This window comes from Artemia sp. Qi Xiang Cuo, chromosome 12, assembly GCF_049724085.1.
Source record: "Artemia sp. Qi Xiang Cuo chromosome 12, ASM4972408v1, whole genome shotgun sequence".
Taxonomy (NCBI): domain Eukaryota; kingdom Metazoa; phylum Arthropoda; class Branchiopoda; order Anostraca; family Artemiidae; genus Artemia; species Artemia sp. Qi Xiang Cuo.
The window spans coordinates 18,892,266-18,908,892 of NC_142805.1; the positions used below are offsets into that span (position 1 = coordinate 18,892,266).

The 16,627-nt window shown below is 36.1% G+C and overlaps 1 protein-coding gene across 1 annotated transcript in view; it reads left to right on the plus strand.

Moving 5' to 3' along the window:
- The first annotated feature begins 1,674 nt into the window (after positions 1 to 1,674).
- The window catches only part of Zmynd8 (Zinc finger MYND-type containing 8), an 86,216-nt gene continuing 71,263 nt past the window's right edge, over positions 1,675 to 16,627 (plus strand). The window contains exon 1 of the mRNA XM_089097534.1: positions 1,675 to 1,757. The gene's annotated coding sequence lies outside the window, so the exon portion shown is untranslated. The remainder of the gene's footprint in view (positions 1,758 to 16,627) is intronic.

The following is a 16,627-nucleotide window of genomic DNA, read 5'->3' on the forward strand; positions in this document are numbered from 1 at the left end:
CCTAAAATTTTTTTACTAAGTCGTCTATCCCAAGAAGGATACGTGTGATGTCCCAGAACAGAACGCATTGTGAATGCCTTAAATGCCTTCTCACAGCAATCCCTTAGTGTTTCACTTTCTTTTTCATATTTTCTACACTTGAAGATGATGTGACGTATGTCTTCGTACACTCCACGTGTTTCGCAATTGGGGGAAGGGGCCATTTTCCAATGGAATAGTTTTTATTTTGTCTTTGCATGGCCACATCTAAGACGAAAGAGACAGGTTGAAAGGATGAGATATGAGAGGTACATTTCTTTTGATGGCTGCCTATAATCCTAAAGATTAAGGAGCTGGGTATGGTAAGAACGGAGCCAAGCCTCTTCTTCCTTCAAAATTTTTGAACTGATCGAAGACAGGAATTCAAGACTAGTAATAAGGGTTTTAGTGATCGGACACAGATGGGAGGCTTATTTTGAAGCCTGGTCTTCAAGTTTATTTCCTGTTATACCACAGTGTGCTGGAACCCATATAAATAGGACTGATATACCTTTTCTTGCAAATTGTGTAGCCAGATTTTCAATCACGATGGCAACATTTCTTGCTTGGTGTTGCTGGTGTGAAAGGTAAACGAGAACTGACAGTAAATCAGTGCAGACAATATACTTCTGATGTTTGAACTCTGTTTGGCTTGAAGAGAAAACTTAATTGCCACAAGTTCGCAGAAAAAATTGCCAGGTAGGGGTAAACGGCAGGAAAGAGACAAGCTCTGTGAGGGTATAACTATTGCACAGCTACATTTTTTTTCTGTCTTTGAGCCATATGTATAAACGTGGATGCAGTCCTGATATTCTGCCAACTTTCCCTGAAATATGATTTTTATCAGTGCTTGGGGAAGGATATCCTTTTTTCTAATGCTGATCTTAGGAATAATCAGTTCCCCAATTCTCTTGGAGGCACAAGGAGAATCATCATCCAAATCAACAGTCAGCCTGCCATTCTCTATGAACTCTTCCATGCCAGGAAGGCAAAGGAATCTCTGGAAAGAGGGTTCTCTGTTGGTTTGGAGCAGACATCAGGGTTGTGGTGGCTAATGATTCCTTTGTAGACCATGTGATTCTTGAGTCTTATCTTCTTAGCAAAATATCTTGCAAGGAAATATTTTTTTATTCTGTCGTGAAGAGACTGGATCCCAGCTACACAGCACATAGCGGCAATAGGAGTTGATTTTAGGCGACCAAGGGCTCTTCGTAAGATTGCATAGAGAGTAGTGTCAAGTTTCTTCAGGAGACATTTCTTAGCAGATCCATATATAAATAATCCACAGTCTATCTTGGATATCACCACTGATTTGACGATAGTTGAAGCAAAGACTTTAGGGGCTGCTCTTCTTCCAAGGCAAAGAACATTTATGAAGTTTTTTCTTTGTTTGAGACTGCAAATCAGCTCATCCAGATGGGGTTTCCATATCAGTTTTTGGTCAAATACAACTTCCAGAAAGCGTGCATGTTCTGAAACCACAATCCCATGTCCTTTTAGTTTCACCAGTGGTTTGAAAGCAGCCAGGTTATGCAAACGATCAATTGACAAGAGTCATCTCGAGCCTTATGTTCAGAAAAAGCTCCTGACACCTATAAATTATGAATCAGCTTTGTGGGCTTGTCTCTTTCAGATAGCGCCGTTTGAGGATCAGTACTTCATTGCAAATTCAGAAAGAGAAAGAGGTAGAGACAAAAAGAAATTTATTGAAAACACAGAAACTTTTTGCTAAGAATAAGGTAAATGTCTTCATAAATTGCTATTTTCTTAAATTATCGGTGCGGGATATGACTGCTTTTCCTGTTGCTATTTTAGAAGAATCATCAGTGACCCTAGGGAGTACCCAATTAAATTTCCCTGAAGGAGGCTAGGTATGGTTTTATTCTAGGCTTTCCAAGCAATCTCAGGAAGTTTCAGCCCTTACACATAAAATAAGAATAATGTCCATAACAATAAGTAGAGGTTGTATCTACCCTTTAAATTAGGTCTAGGTTAGTTCTAAGGTTTATTGAAAACTTGGCTAGGTCATTATAACATGATCATTGTGGCTTCAGTTAGAGGTTCTTTGGAAGGAGGTGCCCTGTGATGATTTCGAGAAACGCAACTTGTTTTAAATCATACCAGCTCTAGTATATCCAAATTTATAGCCTAGCCTACACATATTTTTGGGCAAGCTTAATAAGACTGGGCTACCAAAATTAATGACAACTGCTTGCCCCCTAATATGGCATGGGAAACCACCAGATGGCTAAATTGACAGTGTATATATGTACAAATCTTTAAATTAGCCAACTGGCCAACCAGTATTTTAAGCTTAGGAGTCCAGCTGGACATAAAGCAACATATTAAGAAAGCAATTTTTACTCCATAATATGCAGAATAATCCTAGTTAACACATTTTGCAGGGGGAGAGCCTTTATCAGTAAATTTTACCAAATCATATTATTGACTTACAAATAAAGTGAATATACCACTTAATGCCTTTTTTTTATGCTCTTTCCAAATATAATAATCATTTTTGTTAGAAATGAATTTTACCCCCACCCCTATAGGCTATATTCCAATTCAGGGTGTATATTTGCACATTAGTGGGGGGGGGGGCAAATTTTATTTCTGATTTAAATGGGAGGTAAATTTAAACTTTACCCCTAACCCCTTAATTTGCAAATATATACCCTGAATTGGTATATAGGGGTGGGGGTAAAATTCATTTCCAACAAAAATGATTAATGTATTTGGAATGAGCATAAAAAAAGGCATTGAGTGGTATATTCACTTTATTCATAAGTCAGTAATATGATTTGGTAAAAATTTACCCCTTTATCTTCACTTCTTTCATTGTTTTTCCAGTTTTTCTAAGAATTTCATGAATTTCTTAGGACCTACATATTCACAGAATATATACCCCCCCCCCCAATGTGCAAAGCACCCACAAGGCCAATTCTATGCCAACCCTTTCTCATCAGGCAAGCCCCCTTGCTTTCAACTATTTGAATAGCATTCTGGTTTGATGGGTTTTTTCTATCCAAGGAAACTGTTGAGTAAGATGAACAATGACTTTCATAATTAGATCTAGGCTAGCCTCTGACCCAAATTGGACTAAGCCTATTTCAAGAATTTACATTCACATCCTTAACTTCTTAAGGATACTGACTTGCATAATAGATAGTTAGAAATGCTCAAGAGATTTGAATTTTTATTTTCAAGAGTTGTTTTATTTGCTAACCAAAAGTTTAAGTATATAATAGGCTATGGTTTGACATTCAACAATCTTTCCAAACATATTAATAAAAATTACCATACTTGAGTAAAAGCCCTCTCCTGTGTGTGGATGCAGCCTTGAGCTAAATATGTAAGTTAGCTGGATTTCTTTCTTTTTTGTAATCAAAATCTTTGGGTAAATTTGCAGAACATAATTTGAAAACTTACCTCTCATTTGCATCAGAAATAAACTTTACCCCCCCCCCCTGATGTGCAAATATATACCCTGAATTGGTATATATAGGGTGGGGGGTAAAATTCCTTTCCAACAAAAATGATTATTATATTTGGAAAGAGCATGAAAAAGGGATTGAGTGGCATGTTTTCTTTATTCATAAGGCAATAATATGAACAACAAAAAATTTACCAAAGTTATCAACATTAGTTAAGTTATAGAAAAGTGGTTAAAAACATATCACTAGTTTATAAATAAGTTGTTCAAGAGTAATATATTCCAAAAAATACTTATTTATAACAATTCAAACCTTGTATATTAGGCAACTCAAATATAAACTGTTTTTCTACTGTTTCAAGTTTTTCCAATGCCACTGACAAAAATAGTGCTGAATTTTGCAATTTGAAACTTTGCCATCAACAATTTGGGGTTTATATTTGCACATTAGGGGGGGGGGGGTTGGGGCAGGGGGTAAAGTTCATGGTAAATTTGCAGTTGGCCATATAATTTAGCTAGGATGAAAGTGAAAAAATAATTTGATGCTTTTTTTATGCTCCTTCATAATTCATATAAAATACCTTCAGGGCCCCTTTAAGGGCTCATGATGCAAATAGCCCCAGAAGCAATTATTGAATTATGAAAGAGCATAAAAAAGGCATCAAATGATGTTTTCACTTTCATCCTAGCAAAATTATAGCACCACCTAGAAATTTACCAAACTTTCAAAACATATTCAAAAATAAACTGTCTATTATAGAAAAATTGTCATTTGCAGCTTATTCAGGAATAATTTTTTTTTCCTTAGTCTTAATAGTAAAATGTTATTAAGATAACAAATTTGCAGATTTTTTTTTTAAAAGAGCCAGAAACCCCTCAAAATGACATCACAGCATAACTGATGTCACTTTTGAGAGGTTTCTAATTCTTTGAACAAAATTTATAAATTTGTTTTCAAAATAATATTTTACTGTTGAGACTAAGAAAATAAATATTTACCATCCCTGAATCAGCTACAATGGCAGTTTTTTTATAACTAGCCAGTTTTTTTTTAAACACGCTTTAAAACTTTTGGTGACTATTGATTGTTTTGAGCCTTTTAAGGCCTTAAAATGAAATTAGCCCCAGAAGCAATTTTTGAATTATGGAACAGTATGAAGAAAGGCATCAAATGATCTTTTCACTTTCATCCTACCTAAATTATGTTGTCAATTGCAAATTTACCCAGCTTTTTATTGCCAATTAGTCAAAAAAGCCAAAAAACTTCAAAATCATCAAATCTAAAATTTAGCCCAGAGGCATATTTAGGCATTATTCAATAAGAATGGCCACAATAAATATTTTTGGGATGGGCATTGGATGATACACTAGAAGTTAGCTGAATCTCAGTCTTTTTTTGTTATCAACAGCTGTAGGTAAATTTGCAAAGCATAATTTAGCTACAATGAAAGATAATGCATCACTTGATATCTTTTCTCATGCTCTTTCATTGTTCAATAATCATTTCTGGGACAAATTCCATTTTGAGCCTTTAGTGAGGCCCCAAAAGGTTAAAACAATTCATAGTTTCCAAACATTTAAAAATAAAAATTATTTATTGAGAAATTGCCATTTGTAGCTGATTTAGGAATAATTTTTTTTTCCTTAGGCTTAATAGTAAAATGCTATACAGAAGACAAATTTGTAGAATTTTTTTAGATAAAGCCAGAAACTCCTAAAAAACGACATAGAAGCATAACTAACATCATTTCTAAGGGGTTTCTAGTTCTTTTAAAAAAATTTACAAATTTGTTTTCAAAATAACATTCTATTATTAAGACTAAGGAAGAATAATAGATATTATTCCTGAATCAGCTATACATGATAATTTTTTCTAACTAGCCAGTTTTTTAGAAACATGATTTTGAGATTTTGGTGACTATGGGTTGTTTTGAGCCTTTTAAGGGCTTAAAATGGAGTTTGCCCTGGGAACAATTTTTGGATTATGAAACAGCATAAAGTAAGACATTAAGTGATAGATATATAGTAAGACATTAAGTGATATATTCACTTTCATCCTAGCTAAATTATGTTGTAAACTGCAAATTCACCCATGTTTGTTTTGCCATTTAGAATATCTATCACTCAGACTGTCTGTTTTGGCTTTATCTCCAATTAGCCATGGCTTGATGGCAACTTGATTTTAATTCAAAAATCAATGGACTTAGTCTCAGCCTTTACCTCGTTTTGAAAAAACAGTCAAGTGAAAATGACATAATTTTTATACAATCCTCAAAAACGCTATTGCCAGCTTTGCCTCTCACTCAGACTGTCTGTTTTGGCTTTTTTCTCTAATTAGCCATGGCTTAATGGCAACTTGATCTTAATTTGAAAATCAACAGATTCAGTTCAGACCTTTGGCCTCAACCTTGTTCTAACTAGCGAGTTTTTTTTAGAAACATGATTTTTAACTTTTGGTGACTATAGGCTGTTTTGAGCTCTTTAAGGGCTTAAATGGAATTTGCTCCAGAAGCAATTTTTGAATTATGAAAGAACATAAAGTAATGTATAAAGTGGTATATTCACTTTCATCTTAGCTAATTTATGTTGTAAGCTGTTGTAAAACTATGTAAAACTGTTGTAAACTATGTTGGTACTGCCAATTAGTGAAAAACGCCAAAAAAAAAAAAAAAAACTACAATCAGCAAATCTAAAATTTTAGCTTCGAGTTACATCTAGGCATTACTCACTAACAATTACTCAATTACTCAATGTTGCCCAAATTTGTTATCACTATTTTGTAACAAGACAAGCCTATGGCTTCCTCTGTTTTTAATTGAAATAAAATGCATAGCTATAACATATTTTACATAAATTATCACACAACTACATTTAACAGAATTGATAACAGTTTTTTGCCATAAGCCCAGGGTATTTTCTTTACTGTTGAAAACAGTTTGGAAGGATAGGAAAATAAGTCTGCAGACCAAGATTATAATATTGGATGATACAGTGGTTAAGTATGGTCCTGAAACCTGATCACTCCAAATGAAAGAGGAAAATCTGTTAGTTTCTAAGAGGCATTGTCTACATATTCTTTTAGATAGCCATCTGACTGACCATATTTCAAACAGTAAGCTGTACAACAAATGGGGTTTCATCCCTCTTTCTATGGTTATAATAAGAAAAAGACTGAGATTGGTATAGGACATGTTCTGTAGTTGAGGGATGACAGATTGCCAAATATTGTTGTTTTTGGCCAAACATAAAGCAGGCCATCTCCAAAAGGAATCGGAGGAGGTTGCAAGGGAAGATTTAAGGGAAATTGAAGTTTCTTGGGAGGGTCTAAAGATGGAAGCTTTAAGTAGACTGGGATGGAGGAGGAGCAGGTATCGGCCTCAGGTGGCTTGGTGCTGCAGTGAATTGCTAGTAGTAGTAGTAGCAGTTTTGCTATAATATGATGAATATGAATTTTCATCACATGTATGTTTCTCAAAGTTAAATAATAGGGTTTGTATTTATTGCCTCTAGTTGTCTAGTGATAATGTCCATATCTCAAATTACCAGTGTTAAAAGACATTTGAAAATGCAGAGCCTTTCTTTAGTGTAAAGTTTTTTTTTTGTGATAAATCAAAATATTGACTGTTGCCTTTTAGTTTTCAGCCAAAATGGGACATTTCTGTATTGACAGAACAGGTAATAGACAATCTTCTGCCAAAGGGTAGAATATTGGTAACAGGAAAATTGAATATTTTTAGTGTTGATGTAAATTCAATGAAATGTGTAAATTCTCTGTTGTATAGAAATGGTTCTGAAATTTAATGTAATAAGTAGCAAAATCATTGAAGAGCCTCAATTAAAAAAAAGGAGTATTGAAAACAGCACCCCTAAAAATTTCACAGTTTCTTGGCTGTAAACTTCTTGTTTCTCTCAATTGTGTACTGTATCATAAAATTAACAATTCTTTGGGGAATATTTCTCATGTAAAAAAACGCTTTCAACTCTTGGGCTGGATTCTTGGCCCTCTCTTTTTCTATTGCAGCTTTTTGAATACATTTTTGTTTGGCTTGTCTTAGATAGCCAATATGAAAACTTTTTCAATAAGCTCTTGATTTTGTATTTGATTCATAACCTCAACTTTTTATTTCTTCTAGCTATTTCAGTAAAAGCTCAAAGCACAGGATAGCTAGTTGGTACGGGTGTTTTTTGTTTCCCTTTCAAGGGAAATAAAAACATCATGGTGCAAATGAAACCAGCTCATTTTGCAGTTAATAATTCAGCCTTTTTTAGTAGAGGAGGGGGGGGGGGTCATAAGAGACGTCAACACTTCAAATTTCTCTACTTTGTCTTCTCTTTAGATTGCATTTGCATTGCATTGTGAATTTTTGAACTTCAGAAGGTGCATACTCCTGTTCCAAATAACATCCTTGCTTTGAGTTTTGTTTTGAAGGAACTTGCAAGTTTTGGTATGTCTGCCCCGTAAAAATAAAAAAAATATTGAAAAGAAAAAAAAACTATTGTGACTTGAAATTCAGTTTTAAGATTCAGGATCTAATAAGGACTCTGTGACTGTAATATAAAGACTTATGTTAACTAGAATGCAAATGTCATTATTTATATTGATTATTTCAACAACCAATGTGAACCCATGGAGAATCTTTGCTGATTCTTCTCCCTCCTTTGGCTCTTCAGGCGTTCTAGAATATTTTATTCCTACTGTTAGTTCTGAAAGGTCTAGATTTTCAATTAAGTACCAAATACTGTTTATTCTAAACAGGGCTGTTCAAGAGGGGGATGGGGCCAGGGCAAGCTGTCCCGGGTGCCGTGGCTTGGGGCATGGCAGCTGGGGCTTCTGGGGCTCTTTCGGCTTATGTTTTGAGTTGGTAGGGGCAGGGGCGTAATTAATTTTTCTCTGGGTGACGCCAACAATAGGAACAGCCCTGACTCTAAACAAGTATAAGTTGAAAGATAAAATTCAAATTTAGTCATTTTGGCTGTCTCAGCTAATGTTAAGAAAGGAAATACTAAAGATTGTTTTTTGACTTGTGATGATGGAACGTTCAGATTGAAATATATTATTATTATATTTTTTTTGCACCCTTGTTGAGAGGGGCTTGTGTGCCCCACTTGCTCAGCATTTTATTATTTTTGTTTCTTTTTTTTCTTTAACCAGGTTTTTCCTATTGTCATCCCTATTAAAATGAGATTAATATGTGTCATTTTCAGTAAACCCAACTTCACAAGTTGTGCTTTCTGTTGGGGTTAAGGTCTTTTGTTGTATTAAGTTGATCACAAGCTGTACAATAACCATGTCTAAGTAAAGAACAATGTGGGCACAAATGTACTACTACTATTATTTTTTTTTCACCAACGCACTTTGTATGAAAGGATCTGTTGTAGGAATTTTCGAAAGGGCTCATTAGATTGAAAGTTCTAGTGCCCTTTTGAGAGTCAAAAGTGATTTTAGGGAAACCGGGCCCCTCCCCCATACCTTTTCCCCCCAAAGTCATCCACTCAACAGTTAGTGAGCTCCCTCTTGGTCTGCATCGTTTTGTCCCAAAACTATGTCTCCAAGTATGACACCCCCCCCCCCCATATCCCGTGGGAGCAGGGGGGGAAGCGATAGAATTTCCACATTATTTACATATAGTATTAGTTTTGGGAAAAGGGGGGCCTGTTTGACCTTTTGTGTCCAAAAAGGCCAAGACTGTTCAGGTGAAGCTTTCAGGGAATGTTGAAGGGAGTGTTGATCTTAATCAAAACACTATGTGCCTGCAGGTTATCAAATGGGCGTATCTCAGGAGTGACAGAGTATTAAGTTGGAAGTTTCAGGGAATGATGAGGGGGTTGATCAATTGACCAAAAAGTAATGTGTGGGCGCTACTACTCCAATCATAACCACTACTACTACTGCTGTTACAGCTGCTGTTTCTAAGGTGACTGCTACTAAGGGTAAGGATATTAAAGTGAAAATTGCAGGAGTTGTTGAGGGGCGAATTTGAACTAAATCAAATCACACTATGTGCGTACTGGTTGTCAAAAGGGTACACCAGCAATATCTTAGGAATAGCCTAGCATATTAAGTTGAAACTTCCAGGCTATGATGAGGGGATGTTTAACTGACGAAAAGGCAATAAATGCATACTACTACTGCTGTGACTGCTACTACTAATGCAACTACCACTCCTACTACTACTGAGGCTAAGGGTGTGAGGGTGAAAATGTATGGGAAGATTGAGGGGGCAGGTAAAATCAAGACACACTCTGTGCACATAGGTTGTCAAAAGGATATATACTACTACTTCTAGACACCACTAAGAGTAAAGGTGAAAATCTCAGGGAAAGTTGAGAGGATGTTCAACTAAATCAAAACACGCTGTATGGATGCAGGATATTATAAGGGCACATCAGCAATATCCCAGGAACTGTTTAGGTATTAAGTTGAAACTTTCAGTGTGTGTTGAGAGGATATTGAAAAAAGTGTACATACTTGTACTACTACTACTACTACAAATATTGTTACTATTGAAGCTAAGGGGATTAAGATGGCGCTTCCAGGAATTGTTTTAGAGGATGGTGAACTAAATCAAAACACACTATGAGCATGTGGACTGTCAAAAGGATGTACCAGCAATATCTCAGGAACGACTTGGAGCAATAGTTTAAATTTTCAAGTTACGTTGAGGCATATTATGAACAAAAGAAACAAAAACGAGCAAAGATGGGGTTTTTAAAGCCAAATTAAAATACTGAAAAAACACAAAAAATTGAATATTTCTAGAGGAAAAACGCCTCTCTTATTCAGTGCGAAACGAAATAATGTATCCAAGGAAAGTGTCGAAGAAAAAAAAAAAAAAAAAAACAAACGCGGAAAGTCAATGTGAAAAGAACCAAAAAACCAAAGAAAAAACCAAAAACTCAAAAGATGAACAAAATTCGATAAAAGCCAAAAATTATAATAATTAAAACCAAATACCTAACAACCATAGAAGCGAGTTATTCGCCAATATCCGTGATTTGCACAAAATCAAAAAAAAAAAATATGAACTGCCACCAACGGTTAATAGCCAACAACTGAGAAATAAAAGAAAAGAAAAAAATTCATTCACTCTAAAACAAACAAAACCAGCAATTTAACAAATTGGAGAACAATGTCATCGGATTTCAGATTATAATTATTGCATTTCTTGCAGACACCCCGTGAGATCTCAGTGGGTGTTCATATGCCTGATTCTATGGCTAGTAAGGTGGTTGAAGGTTTATTTCAGGGATTACTAAAGTATCGGCTTCTCTTTTGAGAAAACCGAAATATGACTCGTTTATTCTTAAATCACCGGAATCTCTGTTTAAAGCTAGACCTAAATGTTGGTATTTATAAATTTCAACAGCTTCTCTGTAGTGCTGGATAATACCTTTGTCATGCGAAATTAGGCTAGCTTGATTAAACAAAATAGTATGGTCTGGGTTTTCAAATATGCACTCTGCAACGACAGAGTCAAAATTTTCTGTTTTTTTTTTTTTGGCTTTTTAAGTGCATTATTAATTGAACTAGAGAACTAGAGTTCAAGGTCTTCCATGAAGATATCAGCCTGTATGGGGGAAGGGGGGGGGGCACCAATTGTGAAGGCCGAACTGATTTTGGAATATAAACTTAGTTCTAACCCATCTATATCACAAAAATCTACTCTTTCGAATCAGACACTTCTTTCACTTGAAGCCCTTTGTAACAGAACTTCTTTTACTTCCATTATAGAGGTATTTTAATAGACAGAAATATGGGCACTCCATGGGTGCCCCCCTTTCTCCAATACAGGCTGATATCTTCATGGAAGACCTTGAAGAAAGGGCTATTTTGCAAAGTTTTTGTAAACCTGAATTTTGGGTTCGTTTTAAAGATGATATTTTTTTTTTTGTGGGAACATGGTGATGAGTCTCTGGGTTCTTTTCTTCACTTTCTCAACTCCTTGGATCCAAAACTCAAATTTACTCAGGAATCAGAGATAGAGAGGCGTCTTCCTTTCTTAGATATTCTGGTGCACCGAAATGATGCATGTTTCGAGTTCGGTGTCTATAGAAAACCCACACATAATGATCGTTACTTAAATTATTTCTCTAATCATTCTCCTGCTGTGAAAAGAGGAGTTGTCACTTCTCTAGTTGATAGAGCATTGAAGTTTGATAAACGCATTAAAAGATTATCTGATAGTCACACAGAAAACACAAAATCAAAGGAAAAATTCGGCGTATCTTGGTTTTCCGAAAGTTAAAGGGGTTCCAGACCATATTTAAAAAAATATCCGGAAATATATAATATATATTTTCTATAGACCCAGAAAAACTGTCAGTTTCCAAACTTATCAAGATAAAGAACCTATCCCGACAGGTGAAAAATCCGGTGGCTACAGAATTCCTTGTTTGTATGGTCTTTGGTATATCGGAAGAACTGATCAGCGACTCACGGATAGATTAACTCAGCACTCTAGTTCAATTAATAATACACTTAAAAAGCGTAAAAAACCAGAACATTTTTACTCTGCCGTTGCAGAGCATATATTTGAAAACCCAGACTATACTATTTTGTTTAATCAAGCTAACCTAATTTCGCGTGACAAAGGTATTGTCCAGCACTACAGAGACGCTGTTGAAATTTATAAATACCAACATTTAGGTCTAGCTTTAAACAGAGATTCCAGTGATCTAAGAATAAACGAGTCATATTTCGGTTTTCTCAACAGAGAAGCCGATACTTTAGTAATCCCTGAAATGAACCTTGAACAACTTTCCTAGTCATATAATCAGACACGTGAACAACCCCTTAGGTCTCAAAGAGTGTCTGCAAGAAATGCAATAATTAAAATCTGAAATCAGATGACATAGTTGTCCAACTTATTTAATTGCTGGTTCGTTTTGTTTTTGAGTGAATTAATTGTTTTCTTTTCTTTTATTCCTCAGTTGTTCGCTAGTATCCGTCGATGGCAGTTCATAATTTTTTTTTTGGATTTTGTTCAAATCGCGGATATTGGCGAATAACTTACTTTTATGGTAGTTAGGCATTTGGTTTTAATTCTTATAATTTTTTGCTTTTATGGAATTTTATTTATCTTTTAAGTTTTTGGTTGTCTTCACATTGACTTTCCGCGTTTGTTTTTTGTTGTTTTTTTCTTCGGCACTTTCCTTGGATACATTATTTTGTTTTGCGCTGAAGAAGAAAGGTGTTTGTCCTCTCGAAATATTCGCTTTGTTGTGTTTTTCAGTATTTTCATTGGGTCTTTAAAAACCCAATTTTTGCTCGTTTTTCTTTCTTTATGTTATGTCAGGCCAATGTGGTTTAAGAGATTATGAACTATCCAAATGGCATTGTGTGCATGCCACCCTCATTACTACAATTATTATTTCTACTGAGGCTAAGGGCATTAAGGTGAAATTTTCAGGAAATTTTTAGGGAATGTTGAACTAAATCAAAACGCACAATGTGCATTCAGGCCGCCAAAAGGATCTATGAGCAATCTCTAAGGAATAGCTTAGGGTATTAAGTTGAAACTTTCAGGGCGCGTTGAGAGGGATGTTGAACTAACCAAAAGGGACTCAGTGCACACTGTGACTGCTACTACTGAGGCTAAGGGTATGAAGATGAAACCTCCAGGGGACTCTTTCAAACTAACCTAAAGGCACTGTGTGCATACTACTACCACTTGCTTGTACAACTACTATCACTACAACTACTACTAGTAGTAGTACTATTGAGGCTAAGGGCATTACAGGGGATGTCGAGGAGGATCTTAAACTAAATCCGAACATATTATTCGGGCAATTAAAAGGCTGTTACAGCTATATCCCAGCAGTACCTTAGAGTATTAAGTTGATCCTTTAATGATGAATGTCGGGGGGGGGGATGTTGAAACAACCAAAGGGTACTATATGCCTACTAGTACTAAAGGGCAATTAAAAGGGTGTTACAGCTATATCCCTGCAGCAGCTTAGAGTATTAAGTCGATCCTTTAGTGAATGTCGGGGGAGATGTTGAAACAACCAAAAGGTACTATATGCCTAATCTTACTGTAACTTCTACTGCTACTATTAATACTGCTGCTAAGGCTAAGGGTTTTAAGGAGAAATTTTAGGAAATGCTCATGTAGCCTGAAAAGATTTGTACTAGTATAAACAAGAAAGGGGAAGTCATGACTGCCCAATTCCTTGGAATTCATGGAACCCCTTCTATGTGCCAAAGTAATAATCTCGCTGAAACTTCTAAAGCATAGTTGTGTGCATATCCAGAATTTTTTCTTCGCCATCAATATACGTCGACTGTAACTGCTACCGCTATTATTACTGTTATTGAATTTGATCTGAACAGTTTAAGGGCCTCCATGTTTTCAAAAAGGTGTATCTACTATTTCTCAGTAATGGCTAAGGTTGTTAGGTTGAAAATTGCAGGGAATGTTGCAGGAGGATCTTGAAGTATTATAGATCCTCCCAAATGTATGTGTATATATATATATATATCTATATATATATATGTATATATACATTTATAGTTAGCATAAAGCAAAGATCCTTATAATGAGGGTGGCTAATACAAAGAAGGAGACCAAGGGGAGGGTGTATCTTGATTTATTTTGTTTAAAACACACCAATTATTTCCACACTACCCCCTCGCCTTTCCCTTACCACACTCGTTAGTGTTAGAAACTCATCCTGAAGTGAATCAATAAACTAGACTAGACATTAATTTTAAATCAGTTTTACAAGCAAATGTTGAAGAAAAACAATAATTTAGGCCAGACATTAGTTTTATATTAGTTTTGCAAGCTAATGTGGAAGTAAATAAAGAAAACGGGCTAGACATGAGTTTTACAAGCTAATGTTGAAGTAAATCAATAAATTCGGCTAGACGCTAGTTTTACAAGCTAATGTTGAGTTATATTAAATAAGAAAACCAAAAAGTCTTCTGTATAACTTTGTTCATACTTCCCTATAATAATTTGATGTTTAAAAAGTCATACAGAAGACTGTACCATTTTCCATGTTTAAAGGAAACATAATATTTTTAATTAATTTCATTTTTATGTTCATGGCCTCCCCCACGCCATTCAGCGTGTCCCCAGGTGGCGGTAGGGGAACGCTCTACAGATATGTTGGGTACCTCCATAGGAGGCATAGACCAAGGGGGGACCTTGTCCCCGAGGGTCCCTAATTGAATCGGGGGCAACCTCACCTGGGGACCTAAACACAGGCGGAGGAAGAAAGCCTCCCGACAATATGCTCAAAAAGGCCCGCTGGTTTGCCCTCAAGTCTCAGAAACTACATGCTGTCTCTCAGCACTGGATTAAGTTGCATCGTGACGCAAAACACTATCACGGGAGGACCCTCTATAGGAGGACAACTGTGGCAGGGCGTAAGATCCAGATCTATGGACAACGGCCTCTGCTAAGGGCTGCCTCGACCTTTTCGGGGTACCTGCAGACTGAGGACCTTGCGGTCAACTCTTCCCACTTGAGGAGTGGCGCCCCTCGAGGAAATTATAGCCTAGTAAACGACACAGCATTCGCACGGGATTCTGACTAATGGACAATTTGTCTGGGCTTGGTATGTTTTGATGGGCGTCTTTGGGCTGAAAAACCTCTTCATAGCTAATTTATCTATTATGGGCTGCCTCTACTTAGTAGCCTAATGTATGTAGGCATGAATATACAATGAGTCTGATGTAATAGATTTCAGACTGTCTTTGCAGGATCCTGACTCTTGTAGATGGAACAGCATCGCCAAGTGTTGAAAATCACGTTGTGGATAAGATGGACCTACGATTGCACAAAACCTCCATTCATGGACGTCCCAGGGACATCTTGCTGTCCGGTTCTAAGCCGGCTTAAGCACTTCCGGTGTAGACTTGAGAAGATGTGTCATCCCCGTCCTACACTGGTATCTGGGATCATTGCTTTTCCTGAGGCGAAAATAACTTCAATGATTTAAAGAACATGAAAATTGGAAGTTGGAATGTTACGACATTAAAAAATGACTATCGTATCGACATTTTGACTGACGAATTCAGACGATTCGAACTGGATTTATTAGGAATTTCAGAAAGTCATATCCCAGGGGTAGGAAGCATGAAATTCGGTGAAATAGAATTTGTTTACTCAGGCAGGAAGGATGGGTTACATAGACAGGGAGTAAGGCTCATGATGATTAAGGAAGCTGCTAAGTCTTGTTTAGGCTGGGAAGGTATAAATAATAGAATACTAATTGCTCATTTTATGACTAGAAAGTTCAGGGTATCAGTTATAGTAGTAAACGCCCCTGTAGAACCGACTGACGGAGACACTAGTGAGTCAGATAAATTTTACTTACTGTTACAGGAGCAATTAGACAGGGTCCCAGGTAGAAATATGATGTTTTACTGGAAGAATTTAACGCCCATGTTGGTAGAAATAGGGATAGATGGTATTCCAGCCTAGGTAAATTTGTTTTAGGAAAAGAAAACAGTAATGGATACAGACTTTTGCAATTTTGTAGGTATAACAATCTAGTTATAACCATTACGGCGTTTGGTCATAAAATGGCTCATAAGTTAACATGGTATTCACGTGATGGTAAGACAGCAAACCTTATTATGTTATAGTAAACCGAAGACTGGCAGGATCAATACAAGATACTAGGGCATATCGGAGTGCCGTTATTGATGTTAAAAGTAAAGATCACCATCTAGTAGTGTCAAGGGTTAATTTAAAGCTGAAATATCGAAAGGGTAACTACCTCCCGGGAAGTTATGATGTTGGTAGACTCCAGGATGAGAATTTGAGAGAAACTTTCCAGGAACAGTTGAATACTAAACTTAAGAGTTTAAAATTTGATAATGTGGAAGATGGTTGGAATAATTTTATAAAAATAATTTGTGAAGTTGCTGAAGGTGTATTAGGGAAGAAAGCTAGAACTGGAGCTAAGAATATTAGTGGAAAAGCTTTATGTTTAATAGAAAGGAGAAAGAACTTGTATAAGAATTATTTGAGTGATAGATCGTATGAAAACAAAAGGAATGTAAAGAGAGTGGAGAATACTTTAAAATATGAACTATGTATGTGTGAAATGAAGGCCATGGATAAAATTGCTGAGCATCTGGAAGAAGCAACTAGATGGCATAATAGTAAAATATTGTACTGGCACGTCAATAAAATGAGAGGGAGTCGTCAATCTGGACTT